An 8,300-nucleotide genomic window follows, 5' to 3' on the forward strand; every position below is an offset into this window, starting at 1 on the left:
CGGCCGTCTTCCAGGACAGACTGTGTGTCAGAGTGCGTGGTGAATCTCAGTAGGTTTTAAAAGATGTGTCTTCGGGGCGCCTGGGTGGCGCAGTCGGTTAAGCGTCCGACTTCAGCCAGGTCACGATCTCGCGGTCCGTGAGTTCGAGCCCCGTGTCAGGCTCTGGGCTGATGGCTCAGAGCCTGGAGCCTGTTTCCGATTCTGTGTCTCCCTCTCTCTCTGCCCCTCCCCCGTTCATGCTGTGTCTCTCTCTGTCCCCAAAAAAATAAATAAACGAAAAAAAAAAAAAAAAAAGATGTGTCTTCTGTGACCGCAACAGGATGGAGTTAGGAGTCCATAAGAAGGAAAACGGGAACATTCACAAATTTGTGGAAATTAAGTAATAACACTCTTAAATCAATTGATCAAAGAAGAAATCACAAGAAAATTAGAAAATACTTAGGAACAAGTGAAGATGAAAACACAACAAAACAAAACTTAGGGAAGACAGTGGAGGTGATGCTGAAGTTAGGGGAGATGTACAGCTACAAACACACTTAAAACAGAGAAGATTTCAAATCAGGAACCGAAGTTTACTACCTAATGGACTAGGAGGAGAAGAGCAGACTACACCCAAAGCCATCAGAAGGAAGGAAATAATAAAGGTGAGAGCGTACATAAACAAAACAGACAATGGAAAAACAACAGGGAAAATCCATGAAACCAAAAGCTGCCTCTTTGACAAGACCAACAAAGTTGACAAACCTCTAGCTATACATGGACTGAGAGACAAAGAGAGAAGTCTCAGATTACCAAAACCAGAAACGAAGCAGGAACATTATTACCGATTCTACAGAAATAAGAAGGATGGTAAGAAAGTATTGTGGACAGTCGTCCACCAACAAATCAGATCCCTTTAGATGAAACGGACAAATTCCTGGAAACACAGAACCTGCTGAGACTAAGTCACAGGGACACAGGAAGTCTGAATAGACCTACGGCTGGTATGGAGACTGAATCACTAATCAAAAATCTCCCAGCAGAGGAAAGCCCAGGACCTGTCGGCTTCGCAGGTGAATTCTGTCAAATATTTAAAGAAGAATTAACACCAGTCCTTCCCAAACTTTTCCAAAAAAATTTGGAACACTTTCCAACTCATGCTACGAGGCCAGAATTACCCTGTTACCAAAGCCAGACAGGAACACTGTGAGAAAACTACAGACCAACATCCCTTATGAACATTGATGCAAAATCCTCAACAAAACACAAGCAAACAGAAGCACATGACAAGGCTTACCCTAGGAGGGGGCAATGGGATGATTCCAGCCTGTGGGTAACACTCTAATTCTTTTTTTTTTTTTAATTTTTTAATGCTTATTTATTTTTGAGAGATTGAGAGCGTGAGCAGGGGAGGGGGCAGAGAGAAAGGGAGACACAGAATGTGAAGCAGTCTCCAGGCTCTGAGCTGTCAGCACAGAGCCTGATGTGGGCTGGAACCCACGAATTGTGGGATCATGACCTGAGCTGAAGTTGGACACTTAACCGACTGAGCTGCACAGGTGCTCCTATAGTTCTTGATTCAGACGTTGGAGACACAGTGCATTTCCTTTGTGGAAGTTCAACTGCGCATTTATGATTTGTGCACATTTCTATATGCACTCACTGTAAAGTTTACTTATATTTTTAAACAAAAGATGAGGCAAAATAAAGACATGTTCAGACAGAGACAGAAGGTCCTGAGGAAAGAAATGCCGAGGCTGTGGTTCAGGCTGAGATCCCCATGGAAGATGCGAGATATGAGAGAAAGCAGGACCAAGGCAAGAGGAGCATCTGGCGGGAAACATTAAGAAAACATGACTGCTGGGGCACCTGGGAGGCTCAGTCAGTTTAGCGTCCGACTTCAGCTCAGGTCATGATCTCGCCGTCCGTGGGTTCAAGCCCCACATCGGGCTCTGTGCTGACAGCTCAGAGCCTGGAGCCTGCTTCCGATTCTGTGTCCCTCTCTCTCTGCCCCTCCCCCTCTCATGCTCTGTCTCTCTCTCTCTCAAAAATAAGCATTTAAAAAAAAACTTCAAAAAAGTAAAAGAAAACATGACTGCCTTCAACAACAACAAAAGGATAGAAATAAGGCAGATGATAATGAATAAATCAGGCAAGGGTAAATGGAGTTATATTGTTCTAGATAACACACCCCAAAGACCTGTGTTTACAGAGGAGGTGCAGGCATTGTTTGCTTTATCACTTTTGTACAGGTTCTGTTGGTGTTGATCAGTTTTGACACAGGTGCATACCTATGATGCCATCACCACCTTCAAGATCACTGGGCACTCCCTCCCTCTGCCTCTCGCTGGCCCCTCTCCACAGACCACTTGCCAACCCATGTGCTTTCTAATAGATTTCTAATGTGCTTTCAAACTAATAGATTAGTTTGCATTCTCTACAAGTTTGTGTAAGTGGAATCATATATTCTATGTTTTGCCTGTCTTCTTTGAGTTAGTATCATTATTTTGAGTTCTATCTCTATCGTTGGGCGTATCACCAGGGCTTCCTTTTTTCAGCGAGTCGTGTTCCACTGTATGGAAAACCACAATTTGTTTATGCGTCCACTTGCGGATGGACATTTCGGTAATTTCCAGTATTTGGCCATTACAAATAAAGCTGTTCCGAACACTCATGTATGTGTCTTTATATGGACATGTGATTTCATTTGGGTGTTTTAAAACCTCTACTTAACATTTTTAAAAATTCCAGCATAGGGGCGCCTGGGTGGCGCAGTCGGTTAAGCGTCCGACTTCAGCCAGGTCACGATCTCGCGGTCCGTGAGTTCGAGCCCCGCGTCAGGCTCTGGGCTGATGGCTCAGAGCCTGGAGCCTGTTTCCGATTCTGTGTCTCCCTCTCTCTCTGCCCCTCGCCCGTTCATGCTCTGTCTCTCTTTGTCCCAAAAATAAATAAACGTTGAAAAAAAAATTAAAAATTCCAGCATAGTTAACATGCAGTGTTATATTAGCCCCAGGTACACAATGTAGTGATTCAACAATTTTATACATCTCCTTTTTTTTCATCTCTTAAAATTCAAATTTCAGTTAGTTAACATACAGAGCAATAATGATTTCAGGAGTAGAATTCAGTGATTCATCACTTACATACGATGCCCAGTGCTCACCCAACAAGCACACTCCTTAGTACCCGTCCCCCATCCAGCTCATTCCCCACCCACCTCTTTCCATCAACTGTTTGTTCTCTATCATTAAGGACCTCTTGTATACATCTACATTTTTAATCTTTCTTGTAGCTTCCTGAACATTTGGAATACAGTTATGACTTCTAAGTCTTCATCTGCTGATTCTATCATCAATGTCCTTTCCTGTTCAGTTCTGAATAACTGATTTTTTCCCATCTTTACGAATTGTATCTACAGGCTTCTTTGCATTTATGGTAAGTTTGACTGGGTGGCAGATATTGTGAATTTTACGATGTTGGGTCATGGAGACTTTCTGTTCCTTCATGTACATACATTTGGGCTTGTTCTGGAAGGCAGTTTAGTTACTTGGACATGAATTGGGTCTTCCTTTTAAATTTTGTTAGGTGGGCTCAGAACAATCTAATCCTTTTTTTTTTTTAATGTGTATTTTTGAGAAAGAGAGAGAGAGAAAGAGAGAGAGACGGAGGGAGGGAGGGAGGGAGGGGCAGGCAGAGAGAAAGGGACAGAAGATCCCAAGCAGGCTCTGTGCTGAGAGCAGGGAGTCCGATATGGGGCTCGAACTCACAAACCGCGAGATCATGACCTGCAGTCGGATGTTCAACCGACTGAACCACCCAGGCACCCCAGAACAATCTTTAGTCTAGGTCAATTTGACCATGGCTGGTGGGAACACACCCTATCTCTGGACCCGTGTGAACTCTGAGGGTTGTTCATCCTTTTCCATCGCAGTGGTTCTTTCCCTAGCTGTGGGTGGTTACACTTGTGGGAAACAAAGGCAAAAGAAAAAATTACATTTCCCTTACTGCTTACAGCCCACTGGCCAGTCCTTGAGACACGCAGAGTGACCTTTGCCAGAGGCAAAGAGCAACCTCAGCTGGACATGAGTTCGACCTCCACGATCCTGTAAGTGTTCTTTAACATATAAAAATCTCTTTGGAAAATTCCTTTATCTCTACCTGTACCCCCCACCCCACGATATATATTAGCAGTCATCCCCCAAGCATATGGCCCCCTGACGGACAGCTGAAGGGTCTCGTGACTGTCTCACCAGACAACAGTAAGTCACCTTAACAGCAGCTAGCCTCCTCAAGGTCCTGGAAACCTTGCTCCCAAAATTCCTCAGACGCTTAGGCTGTCCCTAACCTGCTCCCCACCTGAAGGTATATAATCAGTCACCTGTCATAACCCCAGTGCAGCTCTTTCTGCCCACGGGTCCCGTCCCCGGGCTTTAGGAAAACCACCTGTTTGCACCGAAGACGTCTCAAGAATTCTTTCTTGACCACCACTTCAAACCCCATCAGTTACTGCACATGCATGTTCCATCAGCCCTCAGCTGGGGATTTGCAGGGCAAACCACAAAACCCGGAGCCCTTCCCTCTCTCTCTGGTACTCTGTCCTCAAACTGCTAGCCACCCTGGGCACCCCAAACTCTGAGCTCTGTCCCTTCAAGTCAGGGTTACTGCCTAGCTTTATTGGGCTCCTCGACCCTCTCCTGTAGCCTGGAAAGTTCCTCCAGGAGTAGCCTGGGCTAACTGTAGAGCTTCCTGTGTTGTTTGCCTCTTTCAAGGATCACTGTTCCCCGCTGCCTGCAAAGCTGTGTTTCGTATTCTGCCCAGTTCTTTAGATGTGGTGGATGTGGGAGTTCTTTAGATGTGGTAGACCATATAGCCCTAAGTGGAAGTTGGTATTACTCATTTTTAGTATGCTAAGCAGACCCATTGTGATTTCTTGTGAGTCGACTACAAAAAGGCAGAGTGAATAACTTTTTTCTTTTTTTAAATGGATTTATTGATTGATAACTTTTAAACTAATGTGTGTATTGACAAAATGAATAAGGAACAATCAATCCAAAAGAAGACACAAAAGGAGAGAACAAACGTATCAATGAGTTTTATTCAACGATAATGGACAGAATATCCCAGTTAACAAAGATTTTATGTTTTGAATAAAAAAGCGAACGCGACACAGCTATATGCTGTTTATATGAGACACAAGTACATCATAAGGACACACAGAAAGGCTAAAAATAAAATAATGGATGAAAAGCATATTATGTAAACGCTGATTAAAAATAAGACTGGCATCACTCTGTTGATATCAGATAAAACAGATGTCAAGGCAACGACAAGAGAGAAACAGATGAATCCGCTACTGCGGTGGGACATTTCAACACCCCGCTGGCAGGGGGCAGAGAATCACGAAGGACACGGTTAAGGCCGTCCATCATAGTCCTGAATCCAGTCTCTAGTGGACTCTAGGCCACTTCACTCACCAGTGGCAGCACACACATTCTCCGTAAGCTCGCGTGGAACGCTCCAAGACGGTTCACGTTCTGGGCCAGAACACTCCCCTTAACAAATTTGAAAGAATAGAAATCGTACACCATCTGCTCTCTGACCACAATGGAATTAAATTAGAAATCAGTAAAGAAAGAAGCCTGGAAAGTCCCCCCAAATACTTGGAAGATTAAATAGCACTCTTGTAAATAACATGAGTCAAAGAAGAAATGGCAAGAGAAATTTTAAAATATTTTGAACTAAATGAAAATGAAACCCAACTTATCAAAATTTGTGGGATGCAGAGAAAGCAATGCTTAGAGGGAGATTTATAGCATCTAGTGCATATATCAGAAAATAAGAAATATCTATAACCAATAATCTAAATTCTACCTTAGGAAACTGGAAAAAGAAGAGCAAATTAAATCCAACATAAGCAGAAGAAAATAAATAATACAAATTAGAGCAGAGGGGCACCTGGGTGGCTCAGTTGGTTAAGTGCGGCTCTTGATTTCGGCTCAGGTCATGATCTCAGGGTTCATGAGTTCAAGCCCCACATTGGGCTCTGTGCTGACAGTGTGGAACCTGCTTGGGATTCATTCCCTCCCTCTTTCTCTGTCCCTCCCCTCTCTCTCAAAATAAATGAAAATAAACTTAAAAAAATTAGAGTAGGAATGAGTGAAGTTGAAGACATGAAATCGATAGAAAAAAATCAATGAAACCAAAGCTAATTCTTCAAAAGGATCAATAGAATTGATGAGTCGCAAGCCAGGTTAACTAAGAAAAAAAGAATAATATATATAAGCATCAAGCCATTATATTGGACACTTGGAACTAATATATGTCAATTATAGCTCAATTTAAAAAAAAAATAAAAGAGAGGATACAAATTACTAATAACAGGTTATCACTGCAGATCCCACGGACATTAAAACCAATAATAAAGGAACACTGCAAACAACTCTATGCCCACACATTTTTTTTTCCTAGAAATTGACAAATGATTCTAAAATGCATATGGAAATGCAAAGGGTGTAAAATAGCCAAATAACTTTGCAAAAGAACAAAGTCAGAGGACAAACACTACCTGATTGCAAGATGAATCATCAAACTACAATAATCAAGACAGCATGGTGTAAAGACAGATGAATAAATCAGGATACAAAAGTGTCCACAGATATACCCACACATATACGGACAACAGATTTTGAACAAAGGTTCAAAGGTGGCTCATTTGAGAAATAGTCTTTTCAGCAAATGGTGTTGGGACAATTGGATATCCACATTTAAAAACAAAAACTTGTAGGGCACCTGGCAGGCTCTGTCCATGTGGAGCACGTAACTCTTAATCTCAGGGTCTTGAGTTTGAGACATTGCGGGTAGACATTACTTAAAAAACGACAGCAAAACTTTTGACTTCCTAATTCTGCAATCGAATGGGTATAACGGGGCATCTCGTTATGTTAATTTGGACTTTTCAGGTCACTGAGAAGTTTAAGCATCTTCCCTGCTTCTCAAGTATTTGGGTTTCTCTTGTAGGCACTATCTCTTCCTTCCTGGGTGCCCTTTGGTCACTCCCTCCACTGTGGGGCATGCACCTCCCAGATCCTCACACACAGTCCTGGAGGGACTGGTAGGAGGGTCCACATCATGGGTTGTCTGTAGGGTGGGCAACTAGAAGCAATGTGAGAGTTTAATCCTAGAGGAATGGAAAGCCTAAATGTGGCGCATTCAAGATTGGGCATAATCTCACCTCTGACCATCCAAGACACAAACGTACATGTAACACTGAAGGTTTGTTAATGAGACACACATCAGTACACACTCCCAACACATTAGAGTTGGGGCGGGGGGAGGTACCTGGAGAGAGAAGTGAGCCGTGGGATTGGATCTGAGGGGTCTGGACTGCAGATCTGTCCACCAGCCAGGTGCAGAAGGAAAGGGGAGGCAGTGGGTGTGTCCCACCTCCCTCCCCACAGCCGTCTTAATGAGGTGGAAAGACGGAGCCTATGGGAGTGGAGAGCAGAAGGAACAGGTCGGAAGGGGAGATTTGGGCACAGGCATGTTCCCGAGACAAGGAGGTCCTGGCTGTGACGGGGAGGGGTAGATGTGTGTGGGGGCGGGGGTGAGGCACTGGGAGGCCGGTACCTTCCTGAGCCACTGAGGTGCTCCCGGTGTGGTCGCCCTTCCTCCTGCTCACTACCTGCCGTCTCTTCCACCCTCGGCTGCAGTGTCCCCTCCTCAGAGACATGGCCCCAGCCATGCCATGCCATGCCATGCCATGCCATGCCATGCCATGCCATGGTGAGCACGTCCTCACTCCTCCCGGTTTGTCAGCATATTCCAGAGCACCTCCTGGTCCACCAGAGGCCCATCCTCTGAGCAGGACTCTGAGCGATGTCTCCAGCTGGCCTGGGGGAAAGATGGGGTCGGCCAAGGTGGAGAGGGCCCCCTCCAGGCAGAGGGGCACTCACTCAATTTTGTGCTTTCCTTGATTATATGCCCAGAGCCGGCTGGAGCCAAGGCAGGGCTGACTTCCTCTTTAAAAAGGGCTTGGCTGCTGATTCTCCCCTACTTTGTATATCTGGAAAGGGCAGGCCCAAGTCTGGCAGGCGTGGGTGTCCGGGACAGGCCCCGGGGAAAGCTGCCTGCAGCTGACCTTGAGGACATGGAGCCACCCAGTCCTTTCCTGGGACAGCTGCCTGGCCAATGGCAAACAGCGGCACTGGGGACCAGAAGGTTTGGCCAGGCTTCCGTCCTCCCATCACTCCTGCCCACCCCCCCCCCCCCACCCCCGCCCGGCTCTTTCTCTCCACACCACCTCTGGATCGAGGAACCCACAA

At 45.2% G+C, this 8,300-nt stretch overlaps 1 long non-coding RNA gene across 1 annotated transcript; it reads right to left on the reverse strand.

Moving 5' to 3' along the window:
- Positions 1–5,055: 5,055 nt before the first annotated feature.
- Positions 5,056–8,202, reverse strand: LOC124522650 (uncharacterized). Its single transcript, XR_006964820.1, has 3 exons — positions 7,606–8,202; positions 7,318–7,464; positions 5,056–5,531 (listed from the first exon to the last, which is right to left on the reverse strand). It is a non-coding gene; the product is annotated as an uncharacterized LOC124522650 (long non-coding RNA).
- Positions 8,203–8,300: the final 98 nt, after the last annotated feature.

The sequence above is a fragment of the Lynx rufus genome, unplaced genomic scaffold, assembly GCF_022079265.1.
Source record: "Lynx rufus isolate CCGP_SWC_20201006 ecotype Redwood Valley unplaced genomic scaffold, mLynRuf1.p SCAF_38, whole genome shotgun sequence".
Lineage (NCBI taxonomy): Eukaryota > Metazoa > Chordata > Mammalia > Carnivora > Felidae > Lynx > Lynx rufus.